Below are 20,777 nucleotides of genomic sequence, written 5' to 3' on the forward strand. Positions count from 1 at the left end.
AGGAATTGAGAGAGACCTTGCAATTCACTGCTAACAATCTTCTTTCCTGTCTCCCCCCACCTCCAAACACAGATGCCCAATTTTCCATTAACACCTCTGGATAATATAGCCTGCAGGAATTTCTTCCAGTAAGCGGTACTATGAAAATAACTATTTAGTAGTACTATAATAAGAACTAGTTGAAGGTGTAAAATATTATGCACATATTGATACTATAAGCTAGTAGATATATTTTCACTGGTCAGGGAAAAGAAAAGGCTTCAGGCATTAGTCCTTTTAAGGCTCTTTCCTCGGGGCTTCCACAAAAACAAAAAAAAACTAACTGAAAAAACACGGGGCAATAATTACCATAGGCTTTCCATGCTTTAACCAGCCAGAAGGGGAGAGAATACACCCTTTCCTTTAGTTCCCCTTTGACCCAGCTTCCCCTTCTTTTTATACTCCACCCCAAGCAGCCACATGACAGGCAAGAGACCTGTCGCCCCTTTGCAGACTGTGGCACCTGGTATCTGATCACAGCTACATTATAGATTTGTATTCTAGTTATACAGTCTTATTTTATGGTGGTCATGATTTTGGATAACATGGCCAAGTTTTGCCCCCACTTGGACCCATAAACTGAAATGGGGCTGTACTAGTGCAAAGTGGTGAAATTGAAAGCAGAATTAGTTCCAAATATGTACCATCTAAAAATAAGTACTTTAAAGGCAAACACTAAGACAAGATCCCTGACTCTAGACATTCTAAATCAACTTTGCCTGATCACCTCCCACAGGGGTTAACCCACGTATGGTTGCGAAGTATAGGTCAAACGAACGAATCCATGCCCCAATCTGTGTTCTGTACACCCTGCATGTCTGCTTCAAACTCAGGAGCAGATGAAGTGTGATGCAAGTGTGAACACATGTGCAGACTGAGCAAACTTGTACTGTAAATCTGAAAGACTACTGAAATAGTCTTTTAAACACAAAAAGGGGAAAAAAAGAAATTTAGACTGAAGTGGACACAAACTGGTGCTCCCTCTTTAGTGTTTCGCCTGGTCTGAGAATGCCTTGCAGCTAAAGGAATTTTGGCTGACACTTCCTAGAGAGATTGTACACCAAGTGAAATTAATCATTTGCAGACAATTAGCACAAGGCCTATGCAACACGCAAGTCCCACTTAACCTCAAAATAAGGCTCACCCTCTACAACAAGGGTTAGTTTCTCCCACTTCAAGGTCTCTCTCAGTTCCTTTTTACTGAAGTTGCAAGAGATACTCTGGTCAAAAAAGCCTCCAAAACAAAACTGGAGAAAATCAAGTTACACTTCAGTCTGGAAAGGAGGTTCCATAAATAGACAAAGATACAAAACAAAAGATGGTGAAAAGAAGGATGAGAGCAGACAACCCAAGTGTGGAACAAGTCAGCCAGAACTGGTTGGCTTTGGACCTCCATGCAGAGAATGACAGAAACAGCCCCCACAAGGAGTCACTCTCCTCTGTAGTTGTTTGAATAAACACTTGCCTTGTTTTACATTTTCCAGCTAATGAACAAAACCCAGAAGAAGCTATTATTGTCAATGTCATAATGGGAAAATGAAATCCTTTTCTTTTCAATTTTTGGCACTGGTAGTTACATAGTCAATTGAGGCTTTTTATTTGGGATTGTGCTGATAGGAGAAATTGGTCCTACAGGGGAAAATCCAGGCCTCAGGAGAGAAGGAAAGGATTATCTAGCTTGCTGGAAGTTATTCTAAAGAGGTAGGGAGCTTCCTGTCCACTGTGGGAAACAAGGTGGCTCAGGTTTTCCCTTTTGCTGTGGACCTGACTTTACTCCCCCATTTGGAAGAAATATTCCAAATAAAGTGTAAATATTTAAGTCAGAAAAAAATTCTTTACTTTGAATGTAAATGATAATGTATCTCAGGAACTCTTTGGAACTAGCCTGGAGAGGGCCCAGTTCTATTGCGAGTCATGTCTTATTCCTTTTATATTCTAATCAACATCACTTTCATGGCTGCAGATGTCATAATAGAGAATAACCTCACATAACCCAGATCTCTGTTACACAATGAGTCCGTATTCACTGACTATAGTGGGTACTGTTATAAAGACACCCATGATCCACTAAGAAGTAATGATATTCCAGAAACAGTCCTACTACTCAAATTCCCACAAAACCCTGAGGTTTGCCAAGCACAATGGAGTAAAGATGGGAAGAAACAAAATATCTTAATTTCTTCCTACCATATCCTCACCAACAAGCCATCATTTCTCTCACATTCCCGTCATATACTATGCACTACCCAGAAAAAGTCCAATACCAGACATTTTATCCAGTTAAGCTGTCTGGCATGCAGTCTCTGATTGGATGATTTAGGTTTTGCTCACTGTAGGCTCATTTGCTATATATCACAGGAAGTAAAGTGTGTGTCATTGCAAATCCTACTCTGATGCAGAGACCACTGCTAGTGCTGTTACTTGAAATTTAGAAGTTAAACAGCAGTTTTTAAAAAGACATTTTAGTGAGGCCAACACTGTCCCTTCACTGTTAGGATTTCCTACAGTTCAGGCACATGCCTATCTAGCCCATTTCAATCTGGGTTGGCTTTAAAGAGAACCCTGTGTGCGATCATGGGAACAACTGTGAAGTATTTGTTTCTGGTCTCCATTTTTATGGCTTCCACCATTTAATTTCATTCGTAACTGACTTAATAGAGTTCAACTGGAAAGTTCTTTAACTAGGAAATAGGATTGATCTGCTTTATAGACTCAGTTTTGTTCCTGCAGCAAGGAACAACCCACTTTAAACTCTTCTCTATACATAAAATGGCTGACTATTGAAAGCTACTTTTCCTACACGATGTAGTTTTGTTTGGTAAATTTTTTCCTTGATCCTATTCAGACTACCCCAGGCCACCTGCAATTAATAACCACCCATTTGAGGTTTTGATTGATATGGATCACCAGAATTTGGTATTAATAGGACACTAAGTGAAAAATCTTATTTCTGAGGTTTTCTGCATACAATTCTGCTATTTTGTTCTGTATTTTTCCTTACGGCTATTTTATGTGTGCCATGACTCCATAATAGAGGAAACAGTGAACTGCAGTTGCAGACTCACCTGCAAGCAATATCTTAACCAGCCTGGGCGGAAAATGCTTTTAGAAACACTTGGACTAATGGCCTATTTAAAATGACACAAGAAAACAAAAGTACCTATGCTCAATGCAGAGAATTCCACCTTGATAAATATTTTATCGGGAATCTCTGCAAACAACTCAAAAGTTTTGGCCAAAGTCTTATTCTGCAGAAATACTTGGAAATACAGTAATGCAATGAAATACATAATGGAGGAATATACCCAGAGGCCATAATATACAAATTCGATCCAATGCTTTTTAATAATAGTGTTGGCAGGTAGAGGGGGTGAAATGATTGTGACACAGTGACCAGTCTGTCTTGGGAGTAAGCAGTCCCCTTATAGGAAAAGGATGGAAGTAAAATCACTTCAGATGGTGCTGCAATGGAATTTTATTCCCCGCCGCACAACCCCTGTGTGAAAAGAGCACTGCTTACCCCAAGCAAAGATGTACTCAGGTACTGATGTGCTTGCCTGCAGAAATTCCCCCCAATGGCTTTGTTGAGGCAAAGGCAGTGGAGTGATGAGACCAATGACTGCTTATGGATTATTGCTGCTGAACCTTAGAGGTAGATTCTGTTGGAGATGTAGCGGAACAGTTAAGTGTAAACCTAAGGAGAACATGTTATAGGTCCCCTTCCTTTCAGCTGCGAAGACCCATGTAATTGTAATAAAAGGAATATTACTACAAATGAAATTAAAATGCAAGTGGGAGCAATTTAGAAGCACAAACAAGGACATAAGAAAAGGGCTACCCCTTAATCAATCTTCGTATAGCACTTTCAAGATGTAAAAGCCCTTAGTGCTAATATGTTGTATTGACATATTGTGTAGCGATGGCCTCAGAACAGAATCCCGAATCCAAACTCTCCTGAACTTTGGGAAAGTCTGTATTCTGATGCAAATCTCTGGCCCACACCAGAATCCTCAAACAGAATCTCCTTCTCCCTGAGATTTGCAAAAGTGTGGGTCCAGACCCAGATCTGAATTTCTTGACTCAGACCATCTGTTTTTATCAATTCCTCACCACTGTATCTTAAAATAGCTTTTAAATGCTCTGTAAAAAATAGTGCCATATTTACAGTCACTTTTCAAAGCAGAACCATGTTTTAAGTACACACTGATGTTCTTAAAACTATTTAAACTTCCTTTTTAAAAAAATGTGAGCTGCAGAAAACCCTGAGCTTGCACAAATCAGCTTTTGTTTGCAAGAGAAAGATTCTGCTTTCACACCAAACACCATTCACTAGGTCTTGTAATAAGCAGCAGCATTGCCTCTCTGGGTCTGATCTTGTAACCATTTGTTGGGGACACTGGGCATGGCCACTAGGTAACTCGAGGGGATGGAAGACCACGAGTATCAATGAAGCCCCCTCGCACTAGGTCCAGGTGTCCTTGGCCCCGCCCCTCCCGCCTGGAGGCACTCGCAGCAGCTCTGCATACTAGGCCCAGGTGTCCTTGGCCCCCCAGCCTGGAGGCACACACAGCAGTTATGCTGAGAATCTGCAACACTATGTTGCAGAGTCAGACTGCCTGAAACTAAGCAAGGCCACACAGGGGAGATATGGAAGAACAATGCTGAATAAAGCAGCTTTATGTATAGTTTAACAAATGATACAGAGAACCAGGGAACTAGCTGAGAACTGGATTGGCTGGCTATATGGATACTTAGGGCAGCTTGCTATTGGTTAAGTATGCTGGGGAAAAGGATGTATAAAAACCTGTGTAACTTCCTGCTCTGTGTACAGGATTTGAGATTCAAATCTCCCTGTACCTTTTTGAAGCTTCAAATAAACTTTTCTGCTTCTCCACCCCGTTGTGATTATTGGGTGTAGCACACCGGGTAGCGAACCAACTCAAGCTGTTGTTCAGCCTCTCAGCACTGGGTGCCGGCAACAGCTTTTGGCGTCCCTGGGTGGGCGGAGGCTGCAATTTAACCTTGCCCAGACCCCTCCTGGAGGTCGAGGATTGCGGCGAGAACTGACGCCCAGCACGCACCGGTGAGTTCATCGGGGGCCTCGGAGGAGACGCGATTTGATCGACCCCGGAGGGCACAACGGTGCAACGCACTCATATAGTGGAGAAGCAGTTGTGGTGGACGACGGTGAAGAACTGGTCCCTTGCAGTTGTGGACGACAGTGAAGAATTGGTCCCTTGGATAAGGTAGGAACCTTTTGAAATCTGGATTGTATGCTCTGTTGGAACCTGGGGATGCCCAGAGTTACCCTGTAGGTATGGAACAGGGACAGAGCTCAGGGGTTAGGGCACGGTGTACGCCCCTAGAGTGCATTCTAGCAAACTGGAAGGTATTTGCTACGGATCTGATGACTAAGAGCCAATTAAAACGATTCTGTACAGTTGACTGGCCTCAATATCAACTAGAGGACCAGGAGTGGTGGCCACCAGGAGGGTCAATTAATTACAATACGATCCTCCAATTAGTTTTGTTTTGTCAGTGAATGGGTAAATGGAATGAATATTTGTATGCACCAGCGTTTATGGCTTTAAGAAATAGAATAGAGCTGTAATTCTGCAGAGTTGTAATTTGACTCCGACTGGTTCGGTAGTAGCTAATGTTAGTCCCCAGACCCCCACCCCCACTGTAATGGCAGAGCCGGTGTCCCCTTCAGCCCCCACACCTCCACCTTATAAGGGTAGGATGCCTCGGGTTACAGAGATTGCCCCCTCGGTGGAACTCTATCCTTTGCTTACCGAGACTGTTGTGGCTTGCCCAGGGGCAGACGGACGTCAGGCTACCACTATGCAAGTTTACACCCATGTGCCATTCAATCCAATAGACTTAGCAGCTTTTAAAACACAGGCTGGGGAATTCTCAACGAACCCAAGCAGGCTTATATCAGTCTTTGAGGGGTGCCTCAGTAGTTACAAGCCGGATTGAGATGACTGTAATATCCTCCTAAGAACTCTGTTGTCTGAGGTAAAGGAATCAGGTTACAGCTAAGGCAAGGGGAGCATCAGCATTCAAGCGAAAGAAAGGAAGCTATCTGTCAAGTTCCTACTCCAAGTAATCGTAAGCGGCTCAGGGCATTTCTGGGTATGGCAGGCTTTTGCAGGATTTGGATCCCAGAGTTTGGACTGTGGGCTAAACCCCTGTATGACTGTGTAAAAGGAGCAGATCATGACCCCTTCTATTGGACCCCAGAGGCTGACAGGGCATTTAAAATCCTGAAAAGAAAATTGATGGAAGCCTCGGCTCTGGGCCTGCCGGATCTCTCTAAGCCGTTTCAGTTGTATGTACATGAACGAAGGGGGATGGCCCTAGGAGTGCTTACACAGCTGTTAGGAGCATGGAGACGTCCCGTGGCTTATGTTTCTAAGCAATTGGATCAGGTTGCAAAGGGTTGGCCGGCATGTTTATGGGCGGTCGCAGCTACTGCCCTAGTGCTTGAGGAAGCCAAGAAGCTAACATTGGGAGGGGTTATGCAAATCTATACTCCCCATATGGTCAGAGCCTTATTGGATGCAAAGGGTGGGCTCTGGCTCACCCAGGCTCGGATTGCTCGGTACCAGGCTAAGCTGTTAGAGAACTCTGAAGTCACCTTACAGCCTTGCCCCTCCCTTAACCCAGCCACTCTCTTGCCAGAAACAGAGGAACAGAAACATGACTGTTTAGAGATCATAGATGTCCAGTACTCCAGCCGTCCGGATTTAAAGGATGTACCCCTCCTAAATGCAGATTATGAGTGGTACACTGATGGTAGCAGTACTGTAATAGATGGACAAAGGAGGGCGGGTTATGCTGTTGTGACCCTCCATGACACTGTGGAAGCTGAAGGTTTGCCTGCTGGGACCTCTGCCCAGCTTGCCGAACTAATAGCCCTGACCCGTGCACTTGAACTGTGAAAAGGAAAGCGGGTCAACATTTTTACTGATTCAAAGTATGCTTTTGGTGTGTGGCATGCTCATGCTGGCCTATGGAAGCAAAGGGGAATGCTGACAGCCCAAGGCTCCCCAGTCAAGTACGGGCCCCAAATTCTCCAGCTCCTAGAAGCCGTACAACTTCCCTCGGAAGTGGCGGTGGTACACTGTAAAGCCCATCAAAGGGAGGATCAAGATGTGGCCAGAGGTAATGCCCAGGCAGATAGAGAGGCTAAGCATGCTGCCACCCTGCCATCCCCTCAGACGGAGAACGCCCATATTCATGCCCTTATCCCATCAGTAGGGGAGCTTCCAACCTCTCAGTACTCTGGGGAGGAGAGACAGCTAACTGACAAACTCGGTCTCCGGGAAAAGGAGGGATGGCTCCATTCCACAGAAGGGAAGGTCCTCTTACCAAAGGGCCTAATCCGGCCAGTGCTGCAGAAACTACATCAAACCACTCATGCTGGCAGGAAAGCACTTATCCAACTAATGGGAAAATACTTTATCACTTCCGGACTCCGACCCCTGGCTGCCCAGGTACAAGCGGACTGCTTAGTCTGCCAAAAGAATAACCCCCGACGGGACATCCTGTGCCACCAGCTGCCCTAGAGCCCACTCCGGGCCCTGGACAAGTGTGGCAAATAGATTTTACTGAGTTTCCCTGGACCCAAGGGTTCAAATATCTCCTTGTTATAGTGGATCAGTTCAGCTGATGGCCAGAAGCCTTCCCATGCCGTAACTGCACTGCCAGAACAGTGGCACTCAAGTTTGTTAAGGAGATCATTCCTCGCTTTGGACTCCCCCGTGGATGGAATCTGACAACGGGACACACTTCACGTCAAAAATCATTCAAAGCATCTCACATGCTGTCATAAATATAAAGGGAAGGGTAAACCCCTTTGCAATCCCTCCTGGCCAGAGGAAAAATCCTCTCACCTGTAAAGGGTTAGGAAGCTAAAGGTAACCTCACTGGCACCTGACCAAAATGACCAATGAGGAGACAAGATACTTTCAAAAGCTGGGAGGAGGGAGAGAAACAAAGGGTCTGTGTCTGTCTGTATGCTGCTTTTGCCAGGGATAGACCAGGAATGGAGTCTTAGAACTTTAGTAAGTAATCTAGCTAGGTATGTGTTAGATTATGATTTCTTTAAATGGCTGAGAAAAGAATTGTGCTGAATAGAATGACTATTTCTGTCTGTGTGTCTTTTTTGTAACTTAAGGTTTTGCCTAGAGGGATTCTCTATGTTTTGAATCTAATTACCCTGTAAGGTATCTACCATCCTGATTTTACAGAGGTGATTCCTTTACTTCTATTTACTTCTATTTCTATTAAAAGTCTTCTTGTAAGAAAACGGAATGCTTTTTCATTGTTCTCAGATCCAAGGGTTTGGGTCTGTGGTCACCTATGCAAATTGGTGAGGATTTTTACCAAACCTTTCCCAGGAAGTGGGGTGCAAGGGTTGGGAGGATTTTGGGGGATAAGATGTGTCCAAACTACGTTTCCCAGTAAACCCAGTTAGAGTTTGGTGGTGGCAGTGGATATTCCAAGGACAAAGGATAAAATTAATTTGTATCTTGGGGAAGTTTTAACCTAAGCTGGTAAAAGTAAGCTTAGGAGGTTTTCATGCAGGTCCCCACATCTGTACCCTAGAGTTCAGAGTGGGAGAGGAACCTTGACATATGCCTTACAGATCCCCTGGAAACTCCATACGCCCCCTGGAGACCACAAGCCAGTGGTGTAGTGGAGCGTATCAATCAGACCCTTAAACGGCATCTCTCAAAAGTGTGCCAAGGAGCCTCACTGCGATGGCCTGATGCTTTGCCCGTTGTCCTACTCCATATCCACGTTCTCCCAAAGGGTAGATTAGGGCTCAGTCCCTTTGAAATTATGTTTGGAAGGGCATGGCCTATGAATAGCACCCCGGTTCTGTCAGGGGAATGGGAGTTGGGTAATGGTTTTTTGTCACAGTATATGTGTTTCCTGTCTGCTGTTCTCTTGTCTCTTCACAGGTATACCAAGGATTCCCAGCCTCTCCCCTTGGACACTCCCGTCCACTCCTTACAGCCCAGTGACTCTGTGCTTCTTCATACCTGGAAAGACGAGCCTCTCCAGGAAAAGTGGAAAGGATCCTATACCGTCCTGCTGATCTCCCATACAGTGGCAAAGATCGAGGGACACAAGCACTGGATCCATCACTCTCGTTTGAAGGCAGTACCCGCCCCCTCGTCAGCAGAACAGTGGACCGTCCAACCTGCTGACTCCTCATCTAGTGACGATCTCGGGCTAAAGCTACTGTTTAAAAGACACAAATAACGGGCACCTTAATGCTAAAATGGGTCCACCCAGGCACTGGAGGCCCTGGGTTGGGAAGACACTGGTGGTAATTAATTGGGTAACATTGTTATTCTCTGTATTGGTATTTCCAAATTGTGCATATCGGGAGCATAACTCCTTTGTTTCGCTTGCGCGCCATGTTGCTACTTTAACAAATCAGACTGATTGCTGGGTATGTGCTCCAACTCCACTGTCCCCCAAAACGGGAATGCCCCTTGACATGCTGCCCTTGACCCTAGCAGAATTAGCCGCCACCAAAGAGCAGGAAAGAACGGACTCGCCATTCTGGAATAAGACCTCTTTACAGCAAGCCACCTATCAGGACCATGAGTATTCAGTTGCGGTACTCACTGAGGAGTGTTATGTTTTACCCAAAACCAATCTGATCACTATGGGCGTCCTGTGGGAAAAAGCTCCTGTGTTATTACACAGTGGGCTGATGGGTATTGGATAAAGACCAACAGGGGAGGCCAACAGTGTGGGTGTAATGGTTCCTCCCCTTTTAGGGAAACTCTTACAAATACTCTTACCACAAAAGAGGGGTTTGGAAATATAACTTGCCATCCAGTTAATATCTCCAATGTAGCAAGCCAATGGTGGGTTTGTAGTGGTCCCTATGGCAAGTGTAATTTGAACAGCACAATTAGAAACGCCCCCACTTGTACCCAATCAGGAGGATGGGATGCCCCCTTAGGGGCATATGAACTGTTTGGAAAAGCAGCCTTAAATATCCCAGAAATCCCCTTAAGAAACAGTCCTTACTGGGCCCTACAGGGTCACTATTTTGTATGTGGCCGAAAGGCTTACAAGGTGCTGCCAGCCAATTGGACAGGTAGCTGTTATATAGCTCATGGAGTTCCTCATCTTTCCATAACTGCCACACTGCCCAAAGGAAAGATTAGAAATGCCCGAGACACCTCTGTTGAGTCACGAGAAAAGACCCTGCGGCGACTGACTACAGCATTGGAGGGCAATATGAAGAATTCCCTCACAACCGAGAAGCTTGTAGGGTGCTCTGTACTGGGAATAGCGCCACTGTTTTCCGGGCCAGCCATGGCATGCATAGGCCGCTATACTGTAAGGCTGCAAATGGTACTTGAGAAAGTGGCCTTAGAGTTAGAGGACTCGGTTAGTGATTTAGGGTCGGCAGTAAAAACATTAAATAAAGAGGTACAGCCCCTCAGGATGTTTTCCCTCCAAAACAGGCTGGCTTTGGACTATCTCTTGGCATCCCAAGGAGGGGTTTGTGCCCTCGTCGGGCCCCGATGTTGTGTATATGTAAATGATAGCAGTTATGAGATCTATGAAAAGGTGGTACAGGCTGAGGCCCATGCCCAAGCCGGAGCACAGGTTGCCTATACTGCCCCCGAGAGTGATTGGTTGCAAACCTTGTTTTCAGGCTGGGGTTTGTCGTCTTGGCTTGGTGGTTTATTTAGCCTGCTATTGAAACTTCTCTTTCCTGTATTGCTTGTATTACTGGTATTATGCTGTGCAGTATCATGTGTTAGGGCCCTTTTGCAGAAGTTAATAAGTCATTCTCTTCAGGGCTATCACAAAGTGCTTATGCAAAGTCCTATTGTAAAGAAATAAGTAGCCCAAGTGAGAAAACTCAGAGCCAAGGTTGTTGAGTGTTCTCAAAGGGGGGAGTTGTTGGGGATACTGGGGCATGGCCACTAAGTAACTCGAGGGGATGGAAGACCACGAGTGTCGATGAAGCCCCCTCGCACTAGGCCCAGGTGTCCTTGGCCCCCGACCCTCCCGCCTGGAGGCACACACAGCAGTTATGCTGAGAATCTGCAACACTATGTTGCAGAGTCAGACTGCCTGAAACTAAGCAAGGCCAAAACGGGCAGATAAGGAAGAACAATGCTGAATAAAGCAGCTTTATGTATAGTTTAACAAATGATACAGAGAACCAGGGAACTAGCTGGGAACTGGATTGGCTGGCTATATGGATACTTAGGGCAGCTTGCTATTGGTTAAGTATGCTGGGAAAAAGGATGTATAAAAGCCTGTGTAACTTCCTGCTCTGTGTACAGGATTTGAGATTCAAATCTCCCTGTACCTTTTTGAAGCTTCAAATAAATTTTTCTGCTTCTCCACCCCGTTGTGATTATTGGGTGTAGCACACCGGGTAGCGAACCAACTCAAGCTGTTGTTCAGCCTCTCGGCACTGGGTGCCGGCAACACATTGAAGACAATAGGAGTTTTATCATTGACTTCAATGAGTACAGGATCAAGCTATTTGTAGAGCTGTTATATTAATAATGTTTGTTCTTCAAATTCAACAAAGACAGGGTCCCTCCAGCAGAAAAATCCAGTGGAGAGAACAAAGGAAAATTCTGCAAGGTTTCCTAGATGATTTTCCCAAAATCTGAGAGATATAAAAGAAAGAACATTGATATTAAATTAGTGGTCCAAAGTTACTAAACCAGGGATTGAACCTGTAAGGTGCTAAATACCTCAATCACTGTTGAGGTGCTTAGTACCTCTCAAGGGATACTCAGCTCTTCACAGCATCAGGCACAAGGTTAATGAAGGAGACCCCAGAAATTATGTCCCCAAACCTCCAACTATTCCATCACTCTCCTAAAGATACATGATCACAAGAGAATAACATTTAGGCCCCGACCTAGAAAAGTACTTAAGCACATGCTTAACTTTGTTGCCGGCACCCAGTGCCGAGAGGCTAAACAACAGCTGAGGTTGGTTCGCTACCCGGTGTGCTACACTCAATAATCACAATAGGGTGGAGAAGCAGAAAAGTTTATTTGCAGCTGCAAAAAGGTACAGGAAGAATAAAATCTCAAATCCTGCACACAGAGCAGGAAGTTACACAGGCTTTTATACATCCTTTTTCCCAGCATACTTATCCAATAGCAAGCTGCCCTAAGTATCCATATAGCCAGCCAATCCAGTTCCCAGCTAGTTCCCTTGTTCTCTGTATCATTTCTTAAACCATACATAAAGCTGCTTTATTCAGCATTGTTCTTCCTTATCTGCCCGTTTTGGCCTTGCTTAGTTTCAGGCAGTCTGACTCTGCAACATATTGTTACAGATCCTCAGCATAACTGCTGTGAGAGCCTCCAGGTGGGGGGGGGGGGGGGGGCAAGGATACTTGGGCCTAGTACGCAGAGCTGCTGCGAGTGCCTCCAGGCGGGGGAGGGGGGGCAAGGACACTTGAGCCTAGTGCGAGGGGGCTTCATCGACACTCGTGGTCTTCTATCCCCTCGAGTTACCTAGTGGCCATGCCCCAGTGTCCCCAACAACTTGAAGCACATAGTTGCATCAGTTACTCATGTTTTTAAGTTAAGCAGGTGTTTGAGAGAGTAGAAAGGTGGACTTACCACTGGAGCCCCCCTTGTGGTTGGGCATGGCAGCTCTTTCCTCTCTAGTACTTCTCGGCTGATGGTTGCTCCAGTCCCACAGTGGTTTGCCTCTTTTCATAACTTGGCCGATCAGTCTGGTCACGTTTTAGTTCCATCCTTTCCAGGGTAACAAGTGGTCCAACAAATAGCAGTCCAAATCCTTATGTCTTGTGTTCAGTCCTCACCTCTGGGCTCATGGTCCTCGCACCCTCCCCTCGGAGCTTTAAATTGCTCTTAGCCCCTTACATCTTCCTCCCACCTTCCCATTAGAACCCTTTACACTGAATTCCACGCCAGGGACCCTATAACCCGCAGCCAGGGCCTGCCTGTCAGACATCTTGCTGCTGCCTCCCTAGACTCCTTTCTATCTTTCATCTTTCTTCAGGCTTTTCCCCTAGCCCCTTCATGGGCTCTTTGTAACAAGCAACACCTCTGCAGAGAAACCCTGGGAGGTCTGGTTCATACCCTTATGTTACAGTCAGCCATAGGAACTTGCTCCAATCCTGTAGATTCCACAGATCTCCTGCCACACCCAGGCTTTCTGACCACTCTGCAGGGGCCTTCCTGTTCCCCTCAGCTCTCTCCACTCTCTGCTACCACAAGAGTTGCTGCAGAGTTCTCCTTCTCTCCTTGAAACCCCTTTCTGCTCCAGACTTCAATCCAAATGTCCCTTAGGCCATGCTGCTTCCAGCTTCATCCTGGCTCAGGACAATCCACCTCTAGAACTAGGCTTTTCACCTGACCTCCCAGATTTTCTCCTCACACAGCACCCTCTGGTTTTGGTCTAAGGCGTCTCTCTGCCTTTAACTCGAGGGGGACGGGGGGGGAAACGTCTCAGATATCTCTCTCCTATGTCATCTCCCTTAGCTTCCTCCTTTATAAAGACCAAACACCATCCTAGCTGGGTTTGACCACCAATTATGCCTCACACTCAGGGGCCTAATTGGGCTCAAACTCTGTTAGCCCTTGGTTAATCAGTGTGAGGTTTATACATTGCATCTCAAAGAGTTTTGCTTGATTGGGGCCTATAAGGAGAAACAGAATCAGAAAATAGAATCCATTACAGACTAAACCAGGGCAGGAGGGAACTAGTGAAGCTAAAGGAGTGTATTTTAGAAAAACAAGCTGAAAACAATGATCCTTTAGATGATCTAGTTCAGAATTCCTTCCTTCCAGGGCTTAACTTTAATACTGAAAAATCAATATTTTGATTGATTTTTCTATCCTTTCTCTCATTTTTAGTTGTGGACAATTTGTATTAATATTGATTGCACTGTAGAAATATTTTGACCTATTTCTGTGTTACATAGCAGTATAATGAGACATTTCTTCACTTTGGTCCTTATTTCATAATTTATAATGATATTCTTAGCAATTTTAGATGTATAATTTTTCAGGAGTAGCACTTAAACCTTGTATCTTGAACTGAGGACTTTGCATGCTTCATATTTACATATTTAAGTTTGTAATTTTGATTTTATTTTTATTGTATTGCCCAACTATATTGAATGTCACAGGCCAAGGTCAGAGCTAAGTCTAAGGGAGACTAAATCACTGTAACTGACACCTTCCACTGGCCCCTCAAGCTTAATCTTCCTTATATTCATTGGGCCAAATTCATCTTTACTGTAATTCCCCTGAAATAAATGGAGTTTATGTGAATGAAGTTGGCAGATTTAGTGCCAGATTCTTAGCACCCAATGAATTCTGGACACAACTGAATAGGAGGCAAAAGGGAACTATATGTGGCCTCACCTTTGATCCTGGGCCATATCTATCATGGTATGGTGTTTGATGAAGTTTAAAGCAACTCTCAGTGCAGTTCTAAATTATGCTAGCAGCCACTCCAGCAATCAAGGATTATCAGTATACAGGGATGCCTTGACCATGCCCTGTTAGCTTTGATTCCCTGCCCTCACTGAGGCTGGGAATTAATTCGGTGAAGTAAGAGCCACTATGGCGGTCCCTCATCACCTGGGGAGTCCCCAGTCTGAGGGAATCCTCCACCTCCTGGCACAATTACACTTAAATCTGTTTTGTGCCACAAAGACTGGCACAAAGCAGACTTATTGGACCTTAGAACTAGGCCCCATGACTCACTCACAACCACTTACTGATATGAAGCTAATGTGGCCATGTGTCTGAGCTTTATGCTGCAGTCGTTGCTACGGAAAACTCCCTTTGAACTCAGTGGCCTTCTATTAGTCTCTTCAACAATTGCACAAATGAAAATATTTTAATAACATTTTTTTAAATGTTAGCAGCCATTATTGGATCTTTATTCCTTCAAACCAGCACAGCAGCAGTGTTAGAAAGGGGCATGGAAAAGCAAGGTAAAATACAGAGAAATAGAAAAGGATTTTTCCAGCTGAGGCAGCAAGAACAGCCTTGCTCCAAAGCATCCCACCTCATCCCATACAGCCCAGGGCATTCACCCAGGAAACGGTCACTATGTAATAGGCTGTTCTCGTAGTGTTGTGACGCCACACGTTGTGCCACAAATTAACATGATTTGCTATTATTACTGTGGAGCTCATCCTCTTGTGGCAAAATGTAGAATTGTCCAACCTTTAATGCTAACAGAACCTAATGCTCCTTCCTAGTAAAAATGATGACGAATGAAAGTTCAGAATGCATAACAAAGTTACAGTTTCATCATCCTTTATATCATCCCTTATATTGGATTTTATTTATATAAATTCCCCTGAATTTCATTTTATGGATGGCTTAAATTATGATGGTGACATTTATATGAACTTTTTAAAATGTTACTTCTAGCATAAGCCAGATAACAAGAATGGCATGTTAGTAAATGAAGTCAAATTCACTGAGACTTCTCTGTAGCAGATAGCAATTTCACCATTTGCCATTTAATGACCTTTCTTATTTTCCAATAAATAGCTTCATGACTACCACAGAGGTGCTTATAATGTTTTATTTATGATGAATCTCTAGGTATGCTCAGATATTATGAAATTTTGGTCCCAGTAAATCTCTTCTAAAGCTTAAATAGTAATTTATTATCAATATTCTGACAGGACAGTTAGGTAACACATTTCAGAGTAGCAGCTGTGTTAGTCTGTATCTGCAAAAAAGAAAGGGAGTACTTGAGGCACCTTAGAGACTAACATTTATTTGAGCATAAGCTTTCGTGAGCTACAGCGCACTTCATCAGATGCATGCAGTGGAAAATACAGTGGGGAACTGTATTTTCCACTGCATGCATCCGATGAAGTGAGCTGTAGCTCACGAAAGCTTATGCTCAAATAAATTTGTTAGTCTCCAAGGTGCCACAAGTACTCCTTTTCTTTTTTTAGGTAACATGTTAACTTTATCTGAATGACGTTATAAATCTAAATGGGCCAGTATTATTGTAGTCTATCAATAAAGGATATATCAATTGTATTAGTACTCTCAGTGCTCATTAATTTAGAGTTCATTGTCTGCATCAGTATAGATCGATTGGAAACAATAGGATAAAATAATCCCTGCTGTAACTATTGGTTCATTCACTTCTTATTGGACTTGATATGGGTTCAAGTGTCAGAGCCAGATCATGGGCAGCCTGGGAGTACAGAGTGAGTGGCTCAGTACTGGGGCCAAAAGTCAGAGATCAATCCAGGACCAGGCCAAGTCAAAACCACAGAATCAGAGTCCATTACCAAATTAAGAGCATGAGGTGAGAATGGGGCCTGGCTGCGCTAGGTCTTTCACCAGAATCAGCAATGGTCTTAAGCCAGAGACAGTAAACCAGGATCAGGGTCAGGAGTTAAGCCTAAACTGAGAGCCAGAAGTCTGAGATCAAGTCAAGTCACAGCAAGGAAAAGTATCTAAGGCATGACAGGTTTCAGAGTAGCAGCCATGTTAGTCTGTATCCACAAAAAGAAAAGGAGTATTGTGGCACCTTAGAGACTAACAAATTTATTTGAGCATAAGCTTTCGTGAGCTACAGCTCACTTCATCGGATGCATTCAGTGGAAAATACAGTGGAGAGATTTATATACATAGAGAACATGAAACAATGTTCAGTTTGCAATCCAGTTTGCAGATTATCTGCCTACAGCCCCCCAACCTGAAGCAAATACTCACCAGCAACCACACACCACACCACAGAACCACTAACCCAGGAACCTATCCTTGCGACAAAGCCCGTTGCCAACTGTGTCCACATATCTATTCAGGGGACACCATCATAGGGCCTAATCACATCAGCCACACTATCAGAGGCTCGTTCACCTGCACATCTACCAATGTGATATATGCCATCATGTGCCAGCAATGCCCCTCTGCCATGTACATTGGCCAAACTGGACAGTCTCTACGTAAAAAAATAAATGGACACAAATCAGATGTCAAGAATTATAACATTCAAAAACCAGTCGGAGAACACTTTTATCTCTTTGGTCACTCGATTACAGACCTAAAAGTTGCAATTCTTCAACAAAAACACTTCGAAAACAGACTCCAATGAGAGACTGCTGAATTGGAATTAATTTGCAAACTGGATACAATTAACTTAGGCTTGAATAAAGACTGGGAGTGGATGGGTCATTACACAAAGTAAAACTATTTCCCCATGTTTATTCCCCTCCCTCCCCCACCACTGTTCCTCAGATGTTCTTGTCAACTGCTGGAAATGGCCCACCTTGATTATCACTACAAAAGGTTCCTCCCCTGCACCCCGCTCTCCTGCTGGTAATAGCTCACCTTACCTGATCACTCTCGTTACAGTGTGCATGGTAACACTCATTGTTTCATGTTCTCTATGTATATAAATCTCCCCAGTGTATTTTTCACTGAATGCATCCGATGAAGTGAGCTGTAGCTCATGAAAGCTTATGCTCAAATAAATTTGTTAGTCTCTAAGGTACCACAAGTACTCCTTTTCTTTTATCTAAGGCATGGTATCTTCATTGCTCAGACAACTCCCAGAAAAGGCTTCCTGGCTTATATGGGGCATGCCAGCCAATCAGGGAATCACAGAGGACTGTGTCTGTCCATCACCCTGTCATCCAGACCCTATCCTTAGGAGGGATCAGTGTGTTCCTGTGTCATCTTCAGGGAGCGAGTTTATACCATAACCTTGTATCAGGGTATTCTGGCATGATCTTTCTGGAATGCAGATGTGTGTTTCTTGCAGAGCAGAGCAGAGCAAGGATGTCAATCGTATTGTCTCACATAATGCAAGCTAGGTAGTCACTTTTAGATTGGGACATACCTTCAACATTCAACTGGCAAATTCATAGAGCTGGGGTCTCCAGTTCTCTTACAGTGGGTCTTAGAGGAGTTACTTTTTGCAGAGAACTATTTCCATTGCTGTTCAATCTAGGACTTACTGAGGGATGTCTGGATGCCAATTTGATGGTATTTATGTTTGGAATAAACACACACTATTCCCTCGTCCTACCCCACAAATATCACTCTAGAAACGAATCAGGTCAAAATCTAAATTTGTTCAGATCAGTCACGTTTAGCAAGATCAGACGTTTGGCAAGATCCACCATGTCAAAAATTTTGCTTATTTGCTTTCCTTAAACCATTCCTTTCTACACTATATGTATTATCTGGGGGCCTCACAATGTAAGCACTCTCATTATTCAAACGTACATGCATATCCATTAATCACTTCATTGCTTTATGCAGGTGTTGAAAGCATCACTGTCTGCATGGCCCCCTGATTAATTTGATGTAATAAGTTCATGTAAATCAACTCTAGGTTTATTTTTGCTTTTTGAAAATCTTCCCATCACAAAAATGTCATTGGTAGTCAAGCTTTTAAGTTCCATTGGGAACCAGCAGATCAAGGATCACATCGGAGTCTAGTTATATATTCATATATTCATGACATTATCTTTATTCTGGCTGGAGAGTGGCTTTCTGATTGCTCAGCACCTGAGCAGATGCTGAGGGGTGTGACATCGTTTGAGAAGAGAGAGCTCTCTGAACAGAAATAATGTCAGCCATTTACTTATTAAAAATACATTCATATTTTTCTTTCAAAAATTATTTTGGGGGTGATTTTTGGTGTGTTTTATACCTGATTTGACAATTTTTACATTCATTTTATCCCTTTCCTATCCAAATTTAAATCTTGTATCAATTTCCTGAAGGACTTGCTTTCTGATTTTCAAAAAAGTATTTTGCACTTCTGCTTTGCCTGTAATTTGAAGACCTCAAAGTTCTTTTTCAAAAAGCAATTCATTCTCACAACTTCTCTGTGAAGTGGGTAGGCACAAATTTCCCCCATACCTTACATTTGCAGATGTGGAACCTGAGAACAAGGGGTAAAACAGGCTTAGTGGAATAGAATCCAGATGCTCAGTACCCCCGCTTTGACCTCTAAACCAGCGATTCTCAGACTTCAGTGGTTCAAATTAGCAATCGTCATTACCCAAAAGAGCCACAGTACTGGAAATTCATTGTTTCATTTACTATATATTATTCGCACAGCAAAATGACTGACCAAGTATTGTTATTTTATCAACTACAATTGGTTAACAGTAAAAGCATCCTGATTGGTTAATAACTTAGACTGGTGAATAATTAAATCACCCTGTGTTTTAATGTCATGCCCTGCAAAGAGCCGCAGGAGACACAAAAAGACCTGCTTGTGGGCTCGCAAGGCTCAGAATGAGTATCACTGCTCTAAATCATACCAGCTTGCTTAGCTGTGCTGAATGAACTACTGATTTATTATGCTATAGTTAGTGGTTTGGAACAATACAAGTGTTAAATGAACCAAAAAGGCAATGGTGTAGTGGAGCATATATGCAGGTATGTGGAGTATACCTATCTTTTGTTTCAAGATTACGTTAACCTTTTGGCACCTGTGAAAGCGGAGCTGGGAAAGCTTATAAATACCACACTCTAAGTAGCAGTCTCCAGATATTTGGACAGTGAAAGAAGACTATTTAGCGGCCTGATCTTCTAAGTTGCTCCCATGGGTCCCTGTCCAGTGCTAAAAAAGAAAAAATCCTTTGTGGAATTATATTCTCCCCACATACACACACACTCACTCATGGTGAATGACAGAGATCATAGATGAGAGAAAGAATAGAAAGTAATGAGAAGACCTAAAAGGGAAAAAAGGAAGGAGAAAGATGTGGACAATATTATTTCCTTTCCTGAGCAGCAGCTGCAGAATTTTAATGAGAAGAGTGAAGGTTTCTGGAGAGCTGGCACCCAGTTGTCCTCCCTCCCCCCACCACCACCATTTTACATATCAGCTCTGAATATAAAAAGGAGTATAAATTAGTAGACCCTCACCCCAAAGGGCTAGACGAGAGCGGTTACGCAAAAAAAGCCCCATTAACTGCAAGATGTGCAAAAGTGTAAGTACATAAGAGCTGCTATACTAGGTCAGACCAATGTTCCATCTAGCCCAGGATCCTGTCTTTTGACAATGGCCAGTACCAGACCTTCAGTGGGAGAGTATAGAACAGGACAGATGGAGTGATCCACCCATGTCTTCCCCTCCCAGCTTCTGGCAGTCAGGAGACATGGGATATCCAGAGCATGGGGTTGAATCCCTGACCATCTTGGCTAATAGCCACTGATGGACTTGTCCTCCATGAACTTATCCAGATCCTTTTGAACCCAGTTATACTTTTGACCATCACTGCATCCCCTGGCAATGACTTCTACAGGTTAATTGTGTGGTATATGTGAAAAAGTGCTTCCTCTTGTTTGTATTAAACCTGTTTCCTATTAATTTCATCAGGTGAGCCCTGGTTTTTGTATTGTGGGAAAAGGTAAATAACACTTCTTCTTTGAATAGAGTCCTTATACGTGCCCCACTTCAGGTGTACAGGCATCCCATGCACCTTTGATCAGAAATTTTCATTAACACTGTCTGTTTGGCCTGCGCAGCACTGCTGATAGCCACGTGTGCTGCCCCAAGGCTATATCAGGCTGCCCAGGCAAATTGCCCTCAGTTCCTTCTCAACCCCCTCAGCCTGAGACAGAGCTAAGTGCATCTGCATTGTGCATGCCACAGCTACTTGCTGAGTTTGTTCTACTTAGTTTAGTTAGTTAGTAGTAGTAGTTAGTTACTGGTTACTGGAGTTTATT

This window comes from Eretmochelys imbricata, chromosome 3 (assembly GCF_965152235.1).
Source record: "Eretmochelys imbricata isolate rEreImb1 chromosome 3, rEreImb1.hap1, whole genome shotgun sequence".
Classification (NCBI taxonomy): Eukaryota; Metazoa; Chordata; order Testudines; family Cheloniidae; genus Eretmochelys; species Eretmochelys imbricata.